This window comes from Scyliorhinus canicula, chromosome 17 (assembly GCF_902713615.1).
Source record: "Scyliorhinus canicula chromosome 17, sScyCan1.1, whole genome shotgun sequence".
NCBI lineage: Eukaryota > Metazoa > Chordata > Chondrichthyes > Carcharhiniformes > Scyliorhinidae > Scyliorhinus > Scyliorhinus canicula.
Window position 1 is genome coordinate 110,712,135 of NC_052162.1, and position 18,454 is coordinate 110,730,588.

Here is an 18,454-nt window from a genome sequence, read left to right on the forward strand (position 1 = left end):
CAGGCTCCACACAGACACTGACCCAGCGGGGAATCGAACCTGGGACCCTGGCGCTATGAAGCCACAGTGCTAGCCACTTATGCTACCGTGCTGCAAGGGCATTAGACTGGCTGCAATAGGCCACACATGGTGACTTGGAACACAAAGGCACCACAAGCAACCACTTTGGAGGGTTCCTAAACAAAGGGAAACCCCGGAGGACCGGGGCACATCCACATGGCGCACATTCAATTGGCGGCCATGTTGGCTGGCCACTGGACAAAAGGATTCCCCAGTGCGCAGGCGCCTGACCTCATGGTGAGAATGGTGACTGAGGTAATTTTGGAATTCCCTCTAACAAAGGGCAACCCCAGTGTACAGGGGCACGTTCACCAGGTAAGTATGATTAATCCCACAGGAGAGGGGAGACAAAAGAAAACCCAACAGGATTATCACCTGATTATCACCTGAATGGCCCAGTGAAAAGTTCCAGAGTCTTCGCCCACCTGAAAAGTACAAAAGCCAACATAGTCTTCATCCAAGAGATGCACCTGAGTGAGAAGGACCGACTGCGGATAAGGAAGGGCTGGGTGGGACAGACCTACTATTCCTGCTACGGGATGAGAGCCAGGAGTTAAGATCGTAAACGGAGGCTGGAAGCCCCACTAGAGCTGGGAGAAGTCATGGAGAGTATTAACTTCATTCATGCAGAGAGGCAGCAGGACGGGATGGATTCCCAGCAGACTTCAACGAAACATTTGGGACGGCACTGGCCCCGCACATGCGGACGATGTTCACAGACTTTCTGGCAAGGGGCACCCTGCTGCCGACGTTAGCACAAACCTCAATCTTACTGATCCCAAGAAAGACAAAGACCCAACAGAGTGCAGGCCCTGCAGACCCATTTCACTGCTAAACGTGGACGTGAAAATACTGGCCAAAATCTTTGTCGTGAGACTGGAAGACTGCGTTCCAGGTGGTAGCAAAAGACCAAACGGGCTTTGTCAAGGGCAAACAGCTAACATCAAACATCAGGCGCCTGCTGAACGTGATAATGACCCCACCCGGGGAGAGAACACCAGAGGTGATCGTCTCCCTGGACACGGAAAAGGCCTTCAACAGAGTTGAATGATGGTGCCTCACAGAGTTACTGAAGTAGTCAGACTGAGAGCAGGGTTCACCTCCTGGGTGAAACACCTGTACAGCGTTACCAAGGTGAGCGTACGGATAAATACCACCAGCTCTAAATATTTCCAGCTGCACAGAGACACAAGGCAGGGATAACCGTTGTCCCCTTTGCTGTTTGCCTTGGCATTTGAACCACTAGCCACGAAGAACTGGAAAAGGAATCAGAGAGGACTCAGAGAGCACAGAGTCTTACTCTGTGTGGATGACCTGTTCCTGTACATCTCGGACCCACACGTGGAGGGAAGCATGGCGTTCCTGAAAGAGTTTGGAATTTTCTCGGGCTATAAACTCAATCTGGGCAAATGTGAGATATTCCCAGTGGACATGCAAGGGGGAGGGGCAGAGCTGAAGTGGCTGGCATTTAAACAAGCTGGACACAGGTTTTGCTACCTGGGGATCCACATCACCCATGATTGGACACAGATTCACAAATGGAACCTGACCAGTCTGGTAGAGGAAGTAAAAAAGGACGTGCAGAGGTGGGACACACTCCCATTCTCCTTGGCGGGAAGAGTGCAGACGATCATGATGAACGTACTGCCCTGGTTCCCTTTCCTATTCAGAACCCTACCGATCTACATCCCCAAGGCCTTCTTCAACTCATAGAAAAACTGATCATGGCTTTTGTGTGATGGGGAAAAACCCTAGGATTTCCAAAAAGGTACTGCAGAGGAGGAGAACCACGGGGAGGGGGGCTATCCTGAAAGGGTAAAGGGGTGGATAAAGGAGCTCGAAGCTGAGTGGGTGCGAATGGTGGAAGGTTCCTGCAGGGGGAACTCCCACCGGGCCCTGGCCACTGCTGTGCTCCCATCCCCACCGAACACTCAATGAGCCGAGCGTTGATCGGAACCAACTGCGACAGCACTTCGGACTAACCAAAATGTCTGTTAAAGCCCCCATCTGCAACAACCACAGGTCGCGCTAGTCATAATGGACGCCTCCTTCAAAAGGTGGAGACAGGACAGTTAGGGACTTCTACACGGACAACAGACTGACACACTTGAGGAACTAACAGAGAAAAGCTAAGATACATGCAGGTCAAAAACGTCTGACGTAGGGAAACAAAAATGTACCTATGACCGCTGCAACAATCGCTGTTAGAGGATTTACTGGATGCGGACATCCTCGGGAGAGAGGACTGCAGCGACCTGTATGGGTGACTAATAGGTAGGGGAGACACACAACTGGACGAGACAAGGGTAAAGTGGGAGGAAGACCTAGGGTTTGAAATAGAGTGAAATAGAGTGGAGCGAAGCACTGCACATGGTCAACTCCACGTGCGCAGGCTAAACCTAATGCAGCTGAAAGTGGTACAAAAAGCTCATTTAACGAAAAGCCGAGTGAGCAGGTTCTTCCCGGTTGGTGACAAATGTGAACGGTGCCAAGGAGGCCCGGCCAATCATGCCCACATGTTCTGGTCTTGCCCCAGACCTGTCGGGTTCTGGACAGCCATCTTCGAGGCAATGTCCAAACTAGGGATGAGGGTTAGCCATGCCCGAAAGTGGTAGTCTTTGGGGTATCAGAACAGCCAGATCTCTTCATGGGGAGGAGGGTGGCGCCCTTGCCTTTGCCTCCCTGATTGCCTGCCAGAGAATCCTGCTGGGCTGGCGGTCAGCAGCATCGCCCAAAGCTGCAGACTGTCTGCCCGACCTATTGGAATTTCCCCCAGGTGGAGAAAATTCAATTGCCATCTGGGGGTCGGAAGAAGGCTTCCACAAAATGTAGGATTCATTCACCCAGCTGTTTCAAGACATGTTTGAAGCCAACAGCCAATAAGCCAGAGGAAGGGAGAGGGAAGAAACAGTACAACAACAAACACTAACAAAAATGGGGGTGGGGATGTGGAATAAAGAGGCATTGAGCCCAACCATGCCCAGGAAATAACACAATACATGGCGTCACGCCAACCAAGAGGACATAAGAACAAGACATAAAAACACGCCAGAAGGGAAGGGGGTCAGGAAGCAAAGGGCGAGAGGGACTCAAGGGATCCAGTTGGAAATGAATGCCTACTGGAGAAAGTAAAACAAGAAACTGTAACTATTGTAAATAACAAAAGACAACTGCTGTAAATAATGGAAGACAACCGATGTATATATATTTTTGTTCTCGATGTGTGTTCACACTTACCTTTGCTCTGCACAATATGAAAAGTCCTTAATAAAAACTTTTTTTTTTTTAAATCGGAAAACGTGCTTCCCGCCCACCAGTGACATAACATTTCAACACATTTAGAATCATAGGATCACAGAATCCCAGGAGTGCAGAAAGAGGCCATTCGGCCCATTAGGTCTGCACTGACCCTCCAAAAGAGCACCCAAACCAAGGCCCACTCGCCCCGCCAGTGCTCCTTATCCCTGCAACCTAACTTGTACATCCCTGGACACTAAGTGGCAATTTAGCATGTTCGATCCACCTAACCGGCACATCTTTGGACTGTAGGAGGAAACAGAAGCACCCGTAGGAAACCTAGGTAGACACGGCGAGAACGTACAAATTCTACAGAGGCTGAACCCGGATCCCTGGCATTGTGAGACAGTAGTGTTAACCACTGTTCCACCATGTCGTCCACATTTAATTAATTTTAGTACAGTTAGCAGGTTCCCAGCCATATAATTCCCCGCCACTCGCCCACATTTACAATTCCACCTTCAGCACCACGACATCACATCGACAAGGTTTACAACTGCTTTTAAAAATGCAGAGAATTCGATGGGAAGCTGCCGAGGGTGCAAAGATAAGTTTAGCCCCTGTGGGGAGCGGGGGGAGGGGGCAGTGGCGGGGGGTGGGAAGGAAGGCACCTGCACAGTGCCCTCCTGTCCCCTGACACTGTCACAGGCACTGCCAGAGGCGGGCCCTCTGGGCAGCACCGTTGAGAGCGTCCCCCCTTATGTAGGTGTGTGTGGAGTGGGGCGAGGGGGGGGGGGTTGCCCCACTGGGTCTGTGTTAGGGGGTTCACCATATCCCTGGGGGGGGGGGGGTTGTTTCAATCGTGGAGCGCTTTAAAGACGGCGCCCTGATGTCCTGTGGTGCCGGTCTGGCCCAAAACCACCCCCGCAGAGCGACAGAAAATCTGGAGGGAAAAGCCGGCCGTGCAGCTGGAGAGAGAGATTCACACCTGTTTCTTCACCCCCAGATAGCGCTGTTGTGCGCAGGTCAGCGGGCTGTTGTGCGCAGGTCAACGGGCTGTTGTGCGCGTGGGCTGTTGTGCGCACGTCAGCGGGCTGTTGTGCGCACGTCAGCGGGCTGTTGTGCGCGTGGGCTGTTGTGCGCAGGTCAGCGGGCTGTTGTGCGCGTGGGCTGTTGTGCGCAGGTCAGCGGGCTGTTGTAGGCGCGGGCTGTTGTGCGCAGGTCAGCGGGTTCCTCCTGCCCCCCTCCCGCCCGGCCGCGGAGAGGGTGTCGGGCTGCAAAATCCACCCAGTCTGTGTCCGGTCCCCCCCCCCCCCCCCCCCCCCCCCACGAGGACGGTGTTTAAACATCCTGCGCATGTGCATGAAGCCGATGACATCGCCCCCCAGCTGGTCGTCACAGAGCCAGCTGTCTGTCCCGGGTGGCAGACGCATCCTTGACACGTGATTCACCTCATTGACGGTTAGACATGGGCCTTTGCAGGATTCAACAGGGGCCGGGATGGGTCTGCACGCGTTCACTGGTGGATGACAAGATGATCACCATTAAATCCGGTCAGGAATTCAACAAACACAAATCTTGGGTATGGATTGTCCCGTCCCCAAGCCACGTTTCTCGGTAGCGTGTTCGTTGACGCCGGGATTCTCCCTTCTCGCTGCCTGTCAATGGGATTTCCCGTTGAAGTCACACCACGCTGCCAGGAAACCTGAGGGCAGGGGAATGCTGCCAAGGGGAAAAGTGAATCCCAGCCCTTGTATTTGGTTCACAGGCCAGACTTTTACGTTGCTGGGGTGTATTCGCTCCGGGAAAGTACTGGACTTTGATGGAAGGAATCCCATCATCTTCGCAGCCTTCAACACGTCATCGATGAAGATGAACATCTTGCCAAGGTCATCCTCACACCTCCACTACTTGCCCTCAAACAACCGCGCAACCTCAAACAAACCATAGAACATAGAACAGTACAGCACAGAACAGGCCCTTCGGCCCTCGATGTTGTGCCGAGCCATGATCACCCTACTCAAACCCACGTATCCACCCTATACCCGTAACCCAACAACCCCACCCCCCTCCCTTAACCTTACTTTTTAGGACACTACGGGCAATTTAGCATGGCCAATCCACCTAACCCGCACATCTTTGGATTGTGGGAGGAAACCGGAGCACCCGGAGGAAACCTACGCACACACGGGGAGGACGTGCAGACTCCGCACAGACAGTGACCCAGCCGGGAATCGAACCTGGGACCCTGGAGCTGTGAAGCATTTATGCTAACCACCATGCTACCGTGCTGCTGTTTGCAGGAAACTACCGAGCCTTCAGTACAGCGACCACGACACCACACAATCCTGCCATGGCAATCTCTGCAAAACATGCCAGATCATCGACATGGACACCACCATTACATGTGAGAACACCACCCACCAGGTACGCGGTACATACTCGTGCAACTCGGCCAACGTTGTCTACCTCATACGCTGGAGGAAAGGATGTCCCGAAGCATGGTACATTGGCAAGACCATGCAGACGCTGCGACAACGAATGAACAGACATCGTGTGACAATCACCAGGCAGGAATGTTCCCTTCCAGTCGGGGAACCCTTCAGCAGTCAAGGGCATTCAGCCTCTGATCTCTGGGTAAGCGTTCTCCAAGGCGGCCTTCAGGACGTGCGACAACTTAGAATCGCCAAGCAGAAACTTAGAGCCCAGTTCCGCACACATGAGTGTGGCCTCAACCGGGACAAGGGATTCATGTCGCATTACATTCATCCCCCACCATCTGGTCTGGGCTTGCGAAATCCCACCAACTGCCCTGGCTTGAGACAATTCACACCTCCTTAACCTGGGGTTACCCCTATTTTTGGATCTGTAACAACTGAATCACCTGCGAATGCTCACATTCTAAGCATTGTCTGGCATCTTTGAATTTGTCGATATACATGTTTCTGGAACATACCTCTTCATTCACCTGAGGAAGGAGCAGTGCTCCGAAAGCTAGTGTTTGTAACAAACATGTTGGACTTTAACCCGGTGTTGTAAGACTTCTTACAGTGAAATCAAGGGACAGCACGTCCCTCATCATGCACTTGCACAATATTTTGGTTGGAAGCGTGCCTGCCGACTATCAAACAGGCAATTTCGCCCATTGAGGGACCAATTCAATGCAATTTTTCGTGTCCCGTCTGCGTTTCCGGTTGGCAGGTAGGTCAATTGGCCATCTGGTCTTTACATGAACTGTCCGGGCCTAAAATAAAATTAAACAAATGTGTCTGGGGACTGAGGTGTGTGTTTGATTCTGCTGCCCAGACACTCGTGGCAAAGTTTTAATGTCAATGTTTATTTTTCATGGGTCAGCAGGTCCCGATGACGGCTCCACAGAGGCTGTTTCCCCTGCCCCCCCCCCCCCTCCCCCTGAGGGAGCACATTAGAAACACTCAGACCGCACTCTCCCTGTCCTCTGCGTGGCATGCATGTGGTGTGTTACATGCATGTTGTGTGCCTGTGTCTCACATGTGTGTGGATATGTGTGTGTGTGTGTGTGCCATACATAGCTGTGTGTGTGTGTGGTGTATGTCGTGTATGTGTCATTTGTGGATTTGTCATATTTGTGTCATGTGTCTATATATGTGTGTGGCATGTGTTTGCCGTACTTACGTATGTGAGTGTGTGTGTTGTGTGCCATGTGTGTGTATAGGGCAGCATGGTGGCACAGTGGTCAGCACTGCTGCCTCAGCGCCAAGGACCCACGTTCGATCCCGGCCCCGGGTCACTGTCAGTGTGGAGTTTGCACTAGCTCCTCGTGTTTGTTTGGGTCTCACCCCACAACCCAAAGATGTACAGGGTAGGTGGATTGGCCATGCTAAATTGCCCCTTAATTGGTAATTTTAAAAAATTGTGCATGGTGTGTGTGTCAGTATGTGTCGTGTTTGTGTGTGTATGTGTATCGTGTGCGTATGTGTGTGTATTGTGTGTGGGAATGTGTGTGTATCGGGTGTGTATATGTAGTTGTGCGTCATGTATGTATCATGTTGTGCGTGTGCCGTATGTGTTGAGCCTGTGCCGTGTGTGTGCAATGTCTGTGTCATGTGTGCATATGTCATGTCTTTGCTGCAGTTCTATCGGATGTGTGAGTGTGTTGTCTGTGTGTGTCATGTGTGTATTTATGTGTGAGTGTGTGCCGTGTGTTTGTCATGTGTGTATGTGAGTGTGTGTGTCTGTGTGAGATGTGCATATGCGTGTAAAGCAGTTAAAAATTATTGACCGCAGCTAAGTTCCTCGGAAACAGCCCTGGACTACAAATGAGTTACATAGAACATACAGTGCAGAAGGAGGACATTCGGCCCATCAAGTTTGCACCGACCCACTTAAGCCCTAACTCCCACCCTATCCCCGGAACCCGCCTAACCATTTTGGACAATAAGGGCAATTTAGCATGGCCAATCCACCTAACCTGCACGTCTTTGGACTGTGGAAGGAAACCGGAGCACCCGGAGGAAACCCATGCAACACTGTAAGAACGTGCAGACTCCGCACAGACAGTGACCCAGCGGGGAATCGAACCTGAGACCCTGGAGCTGTGGAGCCACAGTGCTATCCACTTGTGCTTCCCGATGTGATAAAAGCTCTGGGTGCAATTCACCCAAAAATTGACAGAGTATCACTTTGGGAAGGCTTCCCAGGATGATTCCCGCTGAGTGTTTGGGGGCAATCCAGACTGGTATTCCCTGACATTTAGTCATTTTTTTGTAGTTTGGGAATTTCTTACTGGAAAATTCGGCACTATTTTTCTGCAATGGGGAACTAAAGACGCCGGCAAGACCGGTTCCTCTGAGATCGGGGCGCACTTTTTAAAGGGTGTCCAGATCTCAAAGTGAGGTTGAGGGTCCCCTACACCTTCAAATAAGTGTACAATGTCGATTGGTGTATGTAAATTACTTATAGTGGAGTCTAAATGTATAATTACTGTTGTACTCCTTTCTTTCGGGAACCTGAGTCATATTTGGGTGAAAACTTTCCCCGTTATAGCTTGAATAATGATCTTAAACAAGAACTCTGTGTCGCCTGGTCGTTTGAAGGGAACGACAGACTCAGAACGTAGATAGCGGATTCAGCTCCCTAACAAAAGTGGTGTGGGTGAAATGAAAAATGAAAATGAAATGGAAATCGCTTATTGTCGCAAGTAGGCTTCAAATGAAGTTACTGTGAAAAGCCCACCGTCGCCACCTTCCGGCGCCTGTCCGGGGAGGCTGGTGCGGGAATTGAACCGTGCTGCTGGCCTGCCTTGGTCTGCTTTCAAAGCCAGCGATTTAGCCCCTAGTGAGGGTGGGATCTGCTTGAGCCAGTTGTGAACGCAGGACTATGGTTTGGTGAGTAAGGGGCTGGTTTAGCTCACTCAGCTAAATCGCTGGCTTTTCATATGCCCTTTGGCCGATACTGTTTTCATTATTAATCTTTATTAATAATAACAATAATAATAATAATAATGGATGCCTTTCGGAATTATTTATGCTTCGAAAATATTTCATTGTATGGAACACAGAGAGGAAGGGCTGCTGGGTGAGTGTGTATATGTGGATGACATCATTATCTGGGAGTCCACACGTGAGGAACATGGTGCTCGGCTCTTGCAAGTGCTCCAAGGGGTCAAGAAAAATGGCCTCAAACTTAATCGGGCGAAATGCCAGGTTGTTTCTGGATGCCATCATGTTTTTGAGTGACAGAATATCGTGAAAGGGGGTGCAGCCTCATGAGAAAATCAAGGCCATCATCAACATGCCGAGGCCCACATATAAAATGCAAATTCTGGGCATGATCAACTTCGTTGGAAAATTCATTCTAAACCTCGGCTCAAAAACGCCCCAGCTGAGGGAGTCCATTAGGAAGTGTGTGGTCTTCCAGTGGTCGCAGAAACATGAGCAGGAATGGAGAGGGCTCTGTGTCTCCTGAACAATGGCGCCCGTGCTGGCCTTCTTCGACCCGGCTAGGGAGACAAAAGTCTCCACGGGCGCCTCTCAAGATAGGATGGGAGCGGTGCTGTTGCAACAGGGCGCGAATGGAAAATAGCTGCTGGTAGCATATACTTCGAGGGCCATGATGGACACAGAACGCCGTTATGCACAAATTGAAAAAGAATGCCTGGGACTGGTCACAGGGCTGGAAAAGTTCTACGATTACGTGTATGGGCTCCCCACATTCTTGGTTGAGACGGGTCACAGGCCGTTGGTCTCAATAGTCCACAAGCACCTGTGTCAGACGTCCCCACGGATACAATGGCTCACGATAAATCTTCAACGATATGATTTTAAATTGATCTATACACCAGGCAAATTTCTGGCTGTCGCTGACACACTCTCAAGAGCTGCGCCCGATTATGAAGTCTCTCCAGGAGGTGACGAAGTTCAAATACCGACAAATATGGTGACCATGGGCAGCACGGTGGCGCAGTGGTTAGCACTGGGACTACGACGCTGAGGACCCGGGTTCAAATCCCGGCCCTAGGTCACTGTCCATGTGGAGTTTGCACATTCTTCCCTTGCCTGCGTGGGTTTCAACTCCACAACCCAAAGATGTGCAAGTTAGGTGGATTGGCCACGCTAAATTGGGGGCAACACGGTAGCATGGTGGTTAGCATAAATGCTTCACAGCTCCAGGGTCCCAGGTTCGATTCCCGGCTGGGTCACTGTCTGTGCGGAGTCTGCACGTCCTCCCCGTGTGTGCGTGGGTTTCCTCCGGGTGCTCCGGTTTCCTCCCACAGTCCAAAGATGTGCGGGTTAGGTGGATTGGCCATGCTAAATTGCCCATAGTGTCCTAAAAAGTAAAGATTAGGGGGGGGGGGGGGCTAGTTGGGTTAAGGGTATAGGGTGGATACGTGGGTTTGAGTAGGGTGATCATTGCTCGGCACAACATCGAGGGCCGAAGGGCCTGTTCTGTGCTGTACTGTTCTATAGTCTAAATTGGCCCTTAATTGGAAAAATAAATAATTGGGTATCGGATGAGAAATCAAAGCTCATCAAGGCAGAAACGGTCAAGGATCCAGTTCTTTAAAAGGTGATCGGGTGTCTGAAGGACGGCTAGACAAAAGGCTCGCGTCCCGCCTACTACAACAGGATGGCCTGCTTCTAAGACAGCACAGAATTGTCATCCCCCACTCGCTATGGCCGCTCAAGCTCAAGAAGCTCCACAAAGGACTTTGAGGCATCGAGAAATACAAGGGCAGGGCCCTGGGGAAGGTTGACTGGCCCAGTGTCACCCGGCACATGGCAGGCATGGTGGAACAGGGTGACACCTGCCAGAAACTCCGCTGCAGGCAAACCAAGGAGCCTGTGCAGGTCAAAGAAGTTGTTGCCAGCCTATGGTACAAGGTCGGGATGGACCTGCTCCACATTCAAGGGAGAGACTACCTGGTGGTCATTATCCTGCTCCACTTTCAAGGGAGAGACTACCTGGTGGTCATTATCCTGCTTCACTTTCAAGGGAGAGACTACCTGGTGGTCATTATCCTGCTTCACTTTCAAGGGAGAGACTACCTGGTGGTTATTATCCTGCTTCACTTTCAAGGGAGAGACTACCCGGTGGTCATTATCCTGCTCCACTTTCAAGGGAGAGACTACCTGGTGGTCATTATCCTGCTTCACTTTCAAGGGAGAGACTACCTGGTGGTCATTGATTACTTTTCCAACTACCTTGAGGTGGCGCAGTTGTCTAAAGCGACAGCAAGTTGTGTGATCCAGCAGGTAAAGTCGACCTTCGTACGGCATGGCATAGCAGCAATTATCATGTCGGACTGGTCACTGTTTTTAGCAATTACGAATGGACTGTGTTTGCTCGCCGGTGTGACTTCAAGCATGTAATACCGAGCCCACTCTATTCACAGTCAAATGGAAAGGCGGAGAAGGGCGTTCACATAGTCAAACAGCTGCTCATGAAAGTGTTAGACAGCGGGGAAGACATGTACCTCGCCCTGCTCAGCTACCGGACAGCCCCCCTGGTAGTTGGCTTGTCACCAGCACAGCTGTTGATGAACAGCCAGCTGCAGACAACCTTGCCCTCCATGTCAATCCCCACGGTAGATCAGAACCTCCAGTCAAAGCTCTTCTCACAGGAGCACAAACAAAAAAATGCATATTACAAATCTGCGAGGGCACTCCAGCATCTGCAAATAAGTGACACAGTTAGAGTGGAGAATCCCAATGGCGGAAGGTTGAGGAGGCTAGCTACGGTTGTCCAGCAGTGGGGTCCACACTCATACAGGGTGCTCACTGAGGGCGGCTCATTTCTGTAATGAAATTGAAGAGCTCTAATCAAGGTACAGCGACCCTTTGTCCTAAACCCAACACATGAATACACTCCCAGGAGCGAAATAGGTGCAGAAGATCCGGCGCCATTTGGGGCAACTGAGGCTTCTGTGTTGGTGCCGGGGGAGGAGCAGTGGGTGATGCAGATGGGGCATGCTTACCAGCCCAGATGTGCGGCAGAAGCATGATAGACTAAATCTGTAACTGAACACTTCTTTCTCAAAGCAGAAATGTGATTGCAAATAAGGGTATTTCAAACATTTCTCCAAAGGAAGGGGGATGTGGTGATATGCGTACAGGCACATCTATCTATAATTGTACATAGCTGTATCAATATATATATATTTGTATACAACTGTGTCACCGTATATAGACAATGACCAACACATGTAGGGACAGCTATAACCTCCCGCCAGCAGGTGGAACAAGACCGGACAGGTGGAGAACTATCAGAGGATGTACGGAGCCAGGAACTTAGCAGCAGGACTGTCAAGACAACAGAAATCAGTAGCGCAGACGGAATTGTGTGTACATGGTAATGCATGGTTACCACTAAGCATAAATACTTGTAGTAACCACATCTTCGTGTTTAATGTGTACCTTCATCATCAAGGAAATAACAGAACACAACACCGTGGGCCATGGCATGAAGTGCTGAGAAGGCGAAAGCCAACAAGGCAGAACTACAATTTGTTGCAAAATGGGGAGATGAAGGGACTACGTCACTAAACAGCGTGGGAAAATATCATCGAGGAATTAGACAAATGCAAAACAAAAGAGGTAGATTCTAAGAAACGCCTGTCTTGTGAGAGTACCTTTAAGAAATGAGTGTTCAAGAAATGTACCTTGAAGAAATGGGTGTTTAAGAAATGTACCTGTGAGAAACGGGTGTTTCAGAAATTGTACCTTTAAGAAATAGGTGTTTAATCAGTGATGTCAGAGTGTGGGTGAAGAGCGGCTTTCTGTCAGCTTTTTACTTTCATTTTAGGCTGTTTGCTGCAGGGTGTGTTTTAGTTTCGTTTTGAGTGTTGGAACTGAAGCCAGATAGAGCAGGTGTACTGTTGATCTCTCTGCCATGAAAAGACGATCTCTTGATCATTTGGTGAATTCAGAATTATAAATGTTCTCAGTAGTAAATGTAAACCTAATGTGCTTCTGTTAAAAGGTGTTTCTTTTGTCTTCTGAATGTTGTTTGGGAGTTATTAAGGATTACTTAGTGTTGTATTCTTTGGGGGTTGTATTTGAGTTGATGTTTGCTAAGATGTTCACTGTCTGTTTTAAAAAGGTTAACTTGAGTTCATAGAATAAATGTTGTTTTGCTTTAAAAAATACTTTTCCATTTCTGCTGTACCACACCTGTAGAGTGGGCCATGTGCTCCCCAAACCACAATCTATTAAAAGTTGTGGTTCAGGTGAACACCATGATACACTTTGGGGTTCTCTAAGCCCTGGCTCATAACACCCCGCTGAACAGTAAAATGTGCTGGAAGGCTCAAACAAGTGATAAAAAGTAAGAAAGTAATTGGGCTTATCTTGAGCCTTTACTTACAGCTGGCCCTTTATCAAATGGTGGTGAAAGCACAGGTCAGGAGCACCCAGATAAGGAATATCGCAACATTGCCTTTTACTATCACAGACAAATGTTATAGGAGTCACCCACCCCAAGAAATATTGTGTTCACTTAACCTCGGAAATATTAGACTTGGAGAGAAAGTATAACATTTGAGAAAGTGGCATTCAATGTGTTTTTTTAAACCTTGTTAAAAGAAAGTTACTTAGAGCGATTCAGCTGCTTAGCTCCAAGAATGTTGAGCTCCACCCCTACAGGTTCAGCAGCGAGGTTAACTCCTTCAGCAGACAGTTGATTTGTTTCTAAATTTCCACACAGCTTTTGTGTTTTTGGATGTAACTTCTTACAAATTAAGTTGCAGTATGTTTTTGATACTTACTGTTGCATATGGTAAAAATCAGACACTGGAAATTGGCTCAAATGGAACAAAAAATAAATAAAAGTTACAATGAGGAAGAATGGAGGATCTTGGGAGGGATTCTCCGGTCCCCCAGTCACATGTTTCCCGGCAGTGCGGGCAGCACGGTGGCCTAGTGGTTAGCACAACCGCCTCACGGCGCTGAGGTCTCAGGTTCGATCCCGGCTCTGGGTCACTGTCCGTGTGGAGTTTGCACATTCTCCCCGTGTCTGCGTGGGTTTCGCCCCCACAACCCAAAAATGTGCAGAGTAGGTGGATTGGCCACACTAAATTGCCCCTTAATTGGAAAAAATAATTGGGTAATCTAAATTTAAAAAAAAAAATAAATGTTTCCCGGCAGTGGGCCATTCGCTGACAGCGGGATTATATCTTCCCGCTGCTTGTCAACGGGATTTCCCATTGAAGCCATGCCACACCTCCGGGAAATACACGGGCTGGGGTGAGCTGCGGGGGAGCATAGAATCCCAACGGCTGGAGAATTCAGCCCGTTTTTCTATTTTAATCAGGGGATTGGGAGCTTGTAGTGCTCTATCTCTTTAAGGAGCCAACTCTGCAAGCGAATGCTGATCATCTACTGCCTGAAATGTACGAGCTGTGAGAATGTGTATTTGTTTTTTTTTGATGTGGATGTTAGCAGACTGTGTGATCATTGCTTTGGGCTCTGTTTGTTGAGGTTGATCTCACTGAGAATTAACCTTGTCTTGAGTTTTTAATTGCAGGCACTTTGTGATGAACCACCAATCGAACGCGAGACGAGTTGCTGTACAAACATTAGGCTTTAATAAGCTAGAAGTTAGCCCTGCGGTCGACTACAGTAAATGGACGACCGCCGGGCGTTCTGGTTATTTATACCTCGCTCTGGAGGTATGGTTAACTCAGCCTCTCGACCAATCGGAGAGCTGTCACATGACTGGTCTCAACCAATCGGTCGAGAGGCACATGACCGACCAGGGCCAATGGTAAGCCGGTGTTCTGCACTAATGGCAGACAGCTATGCAAATCATACCACCACACTTTGTAAATTTAGAACAAAAACATTGAGGATACTTCTGTAATTCATTTTGGTTAATGATGTTTTAAAGTACATGCTATATTTCTCTGCTTGCGTATGGATATTTCTATGTTGTCTGATTCAAGATTTAATGTTTTCTGTCTCATATAGTGATTTTGAGATCATACTGTAAGTGATTTAATTTAAACAGCTAACAAAGGGAAATGTAATTAATAATTTTATTTCAAACATGGTCATGTTTAATGGCCAGAATCATGAGATAATTTGACGAACATTGATGTACCATCAATAACGACAGAAGATGAGTTAAGAGTGAAACTGTAGGCATCCATGTTATGGAAGGCCACTTCTAAAAAGCTGTACTGTCTCTTGGAGGTCGAGTGTACCGCTTTCTAGTAGGCGCTGGCGGGTGTAATTGTTGCTTTGTGTGACTTGATGCCTGGGACACAGGCGTCCCGGATCAACAACTCTGTGCTCGACAACCGATACTGCCTTACAATGCAGTTCCGGCTGAGTACCCGCAATGCGCGCAGAAATTCAGCTTGCGATTCTCCGGGGCGCTGTCGTCTCGTGGCAAGGAGATGCCGAGCGTGCACCGCGTTGATTTTCCTGACATACTGTCCTTTCGCATCCGCGTACGAGGCAGCGTCCCTGATAATAAGGTATACTTGCGTGCTCACCCGGGAGTTGAGAATTCGCAGCTTGTGGGTCTCGGCGACGGCGATGGTGGAGGATTCGATGTAGGATTCTAAGCAGCGTAGCCCTTGTTCGAGAGTGAAACTGTGGCTTTAATTTGCTTAAAGATACCTGCTGGCAGCCAGCCCCAGACTGCAGGCAGGGCCGGAGGTTGACCACCTTTATACCAGAGCCCAAGGGGAGGTGACAGGGCGAGCCAGCAGGGGCAAGCCCAGGCATGTTACATACAGCAGGTATAATACAATACAATGGTTTACCACAAACATGTGGGAGTTTTAATCTGGATACACATTCATGCCTGTGAGAATTAGATGGTTTAATTTGATCGGGTGGATTAGAATTTGGGATATTTGAAATGATTGCGACCAATCCTGTGTTGGATTGATCTTCATTGAAAAGCTTGTTGGCCGGAAATCTCTGGCCGTCGGGATTCTCTTTTCCCTCTGGCAGTGCACTGCCGCCCGTGGGTTTCCCGGCCCCGTGGCGTGGCTTCATGAGAAATCCCATTGACAAGTGGCAGGAAAAGAGAATCCCGCCACCTGGGAATGCCGCGCCGCTGAGGAACAAGCGGCTGGGGCACCGGAGAATTCTGTCACTTGTCACGTTTAAAGAGATATTCCTGACACAACAGGCACAATGAAAAAGGAAAATTTTAAGATTGCATTTTTAAAAAGTACAAAGGAGAGATTGTGAAATGAAAATGAATCTGTACTTGTACGATTGAAGCAAAAGAAGGCTAAAGGCGTAATGATACCATTTGAGAACATTTACTCTGCCCCGTTTCAAACCAGCGGAGAAGTAACTCTCGTCTGTCAACAGCCGAAGATGTATTTATATTGTTACAGGAAATGGGAATTTTACAAAATGTTAAGTTTGAATTGTCAGAAAAATTCAGATTAATTAACCCATTTTTGCCCCAGACAGAATGAATCATTTGTGTTTTACTTTCCAGGTAACTGCAAGTGGAACACGATTTGCAGTAGTTTCAAGAATTTGAGCAATTATTTCTGGACTTTCAATATCACAGCAATAGTTGGCCCAGTTCAAAATCTCGGGCGCGATTCTCCGGCCTAGTTGCGTTCTCGCTCAGCGAAACCAGGCCGGTGATTAGCGGGAGAGGCCAAAAACGTGATCCGCCCCAGGCGCCAAACAGTTTGCGATGCAACCGGCCCGCTTCCGTAGGCAAAATCGGGATCTTACCGTAGCGTGGCAAGAAACCAATTATCACCACTTACGCCCCATTTCCATACAAGTAACAAGAATGACCGCATATCCAACGGCCTCCCATCATTCACCGGCCTCCCCAGCAAGTGGTCAAGCTGACGCCGATTAGTACTCCTTTTTAAAAATGTGCACCTGCGGAAGGGCTTCTGTGGGGGGCCGCGGAGGTGATTAGAAACCTTTGCTCACAGGCAATACCTGTCAAAAGGAACATAATTAATGCAAAAAGGTAAATAATTTGGTTAGGAGCAAATCAGTACACGGTAGCAGGTAAACCTGGTGCAAAGTATCCACAAGATTGGTCCACGTGAACGGCTAGCTGGAGAATATTTTAAGCCCATGCATGAGGTTATTTTGAATAATATGTGTGAGCGTGTCAGAGAGAAAGGAACATCAATCTTCTTATTCAGAGATCACATTCAAGTTGCAAAAAGATTCTGAAAAGGATACTGAAACCTTAAGAGAAAGATTCATTTTCTTGTTGTACACATCATCCCACTCAAGGTTTGGAGAAAGGAACCATCTTTGACGTTGGAAGGTTAGAATTAAGTTCTGTGTTTTTTTTTAACCCTTTAAATTTGAATATCTATCAGTTGAATGTACTATTATTTTGAGCAGACCATTCACTTTCAAATATTGACATGTATTTTATACAGACTTTGTGTAATTTCAAAGTAAAATAACTCGTCCCAAGTAACCAGAGAGTATTAATAGCAACCTTCAGATAACCTGTACAAAACATAAAGGCCGGGATTCTCCAACTGTGCGGCCAATTCTGACACCGGCGTGAAAAGTGGCGCGAGCCACTCCGGCGTCCATGGGCCTCAACTGGCAGGTAACCACCCCTTCCTAGGGGGCTAGTACAGCGCCAGAGTGCTGTCCGCAGCTCCGGTGCCCAAAGGCCGGAGCGCCATGGCAAGCACGAGTCCGTGCTTGCACGCCACGGCCGGTGTGAGTTTGCGCATGCTTGTGATTTCACATCTCCGCGCTGACCCCCGGGCAATATGGCAGAGCCCTACAGTGGCCGGCATGTCGGAACACAGGCCCTGTGTGGAACTAGCCCACCTGCTGATCGGTAGGCCCCAATCGCGGGCCAGGGCACCGTGGAGGCCCCCCACCGGGTCGGATCCCCCTGCTCCCCCACCAGGATGGCGCTCGCAGACAGAACTCCGAGGTCCCACCAGGTGGGGACCATACGTAACCCAAGCCGACGGGCACTCGGCCTGTCGAGGCCCGGAGAATCGCCGGGGGAGGGCGCTTTCAACGGCCCCCAACCGGCGCGGCGGCGATCCCGCGGGCGCCCAATTATCGGCACCGCAGAATCGGCGAGCCGGCGTCAGGGTGGCGTGCCATGATTCTCGTGCACCCGCAGCGATTCTCCGACCCGGCGAGTGGTCAGAGAATTCCGACCAAAGTCTCTGATTGGATGGTCTGATTTAATACCAATTAAATGAGATTTTGAGACAATGGGCTCAAGATATCAATCATCGCATGACCGCATTTTGCTCCCATATGGCACAGTAGCACAGTGGGTAGCAGTGTTGCTCCACAGCGCCAGGGTCCCAGGTTCAATTCCGGCTTGGGTCTATGTCTGCGCGGAATCTGCACATTCTCCTTGTGTCTACGTGGGTTTCCTCCGGGTGCTCCGGTTTCCTCCCACAGTCCAAAGATGTGCGGGTTAGGTGGATTGGCCATAATAAATTGCCCTCAGTGACCAAAAAGGATAGGAGGGGTTGTTGGGTTACGGGGATAGGGGGGAAGTGAGGGCTTAAGTGGGTCGGTGCAGACTCGATAGACCGAATGGCCTCCTTCTGCACTGTATGTTCTATGTTCTATGAACTAGTCAGTTAGTTCAAGTTCAATAATAGTTTACTTGCACACAAGATTAACTCCCACATGCAATATACAAAACACTACAAACTAAATTATACCTAACACTGCAACAA

At 49.2% G+C, this 18,454-nt stretch overlaps 1 protein-coding gene across 1 annotated transcript in view; it reads right to left on the reverse strand.

Moving 5' to 3' along the window:
* LOC119951517 (polyunsaturated fatty acid 5-lipoxygenase-like) overlaps positions 1-18,454 on the reverse strand; it is a 90,667-nt gene that overhangs the window by 62,770 nt on the left and 9,443 nt on the right. The gene's annotated exons all lie outside the window — the stretch shown is intronic.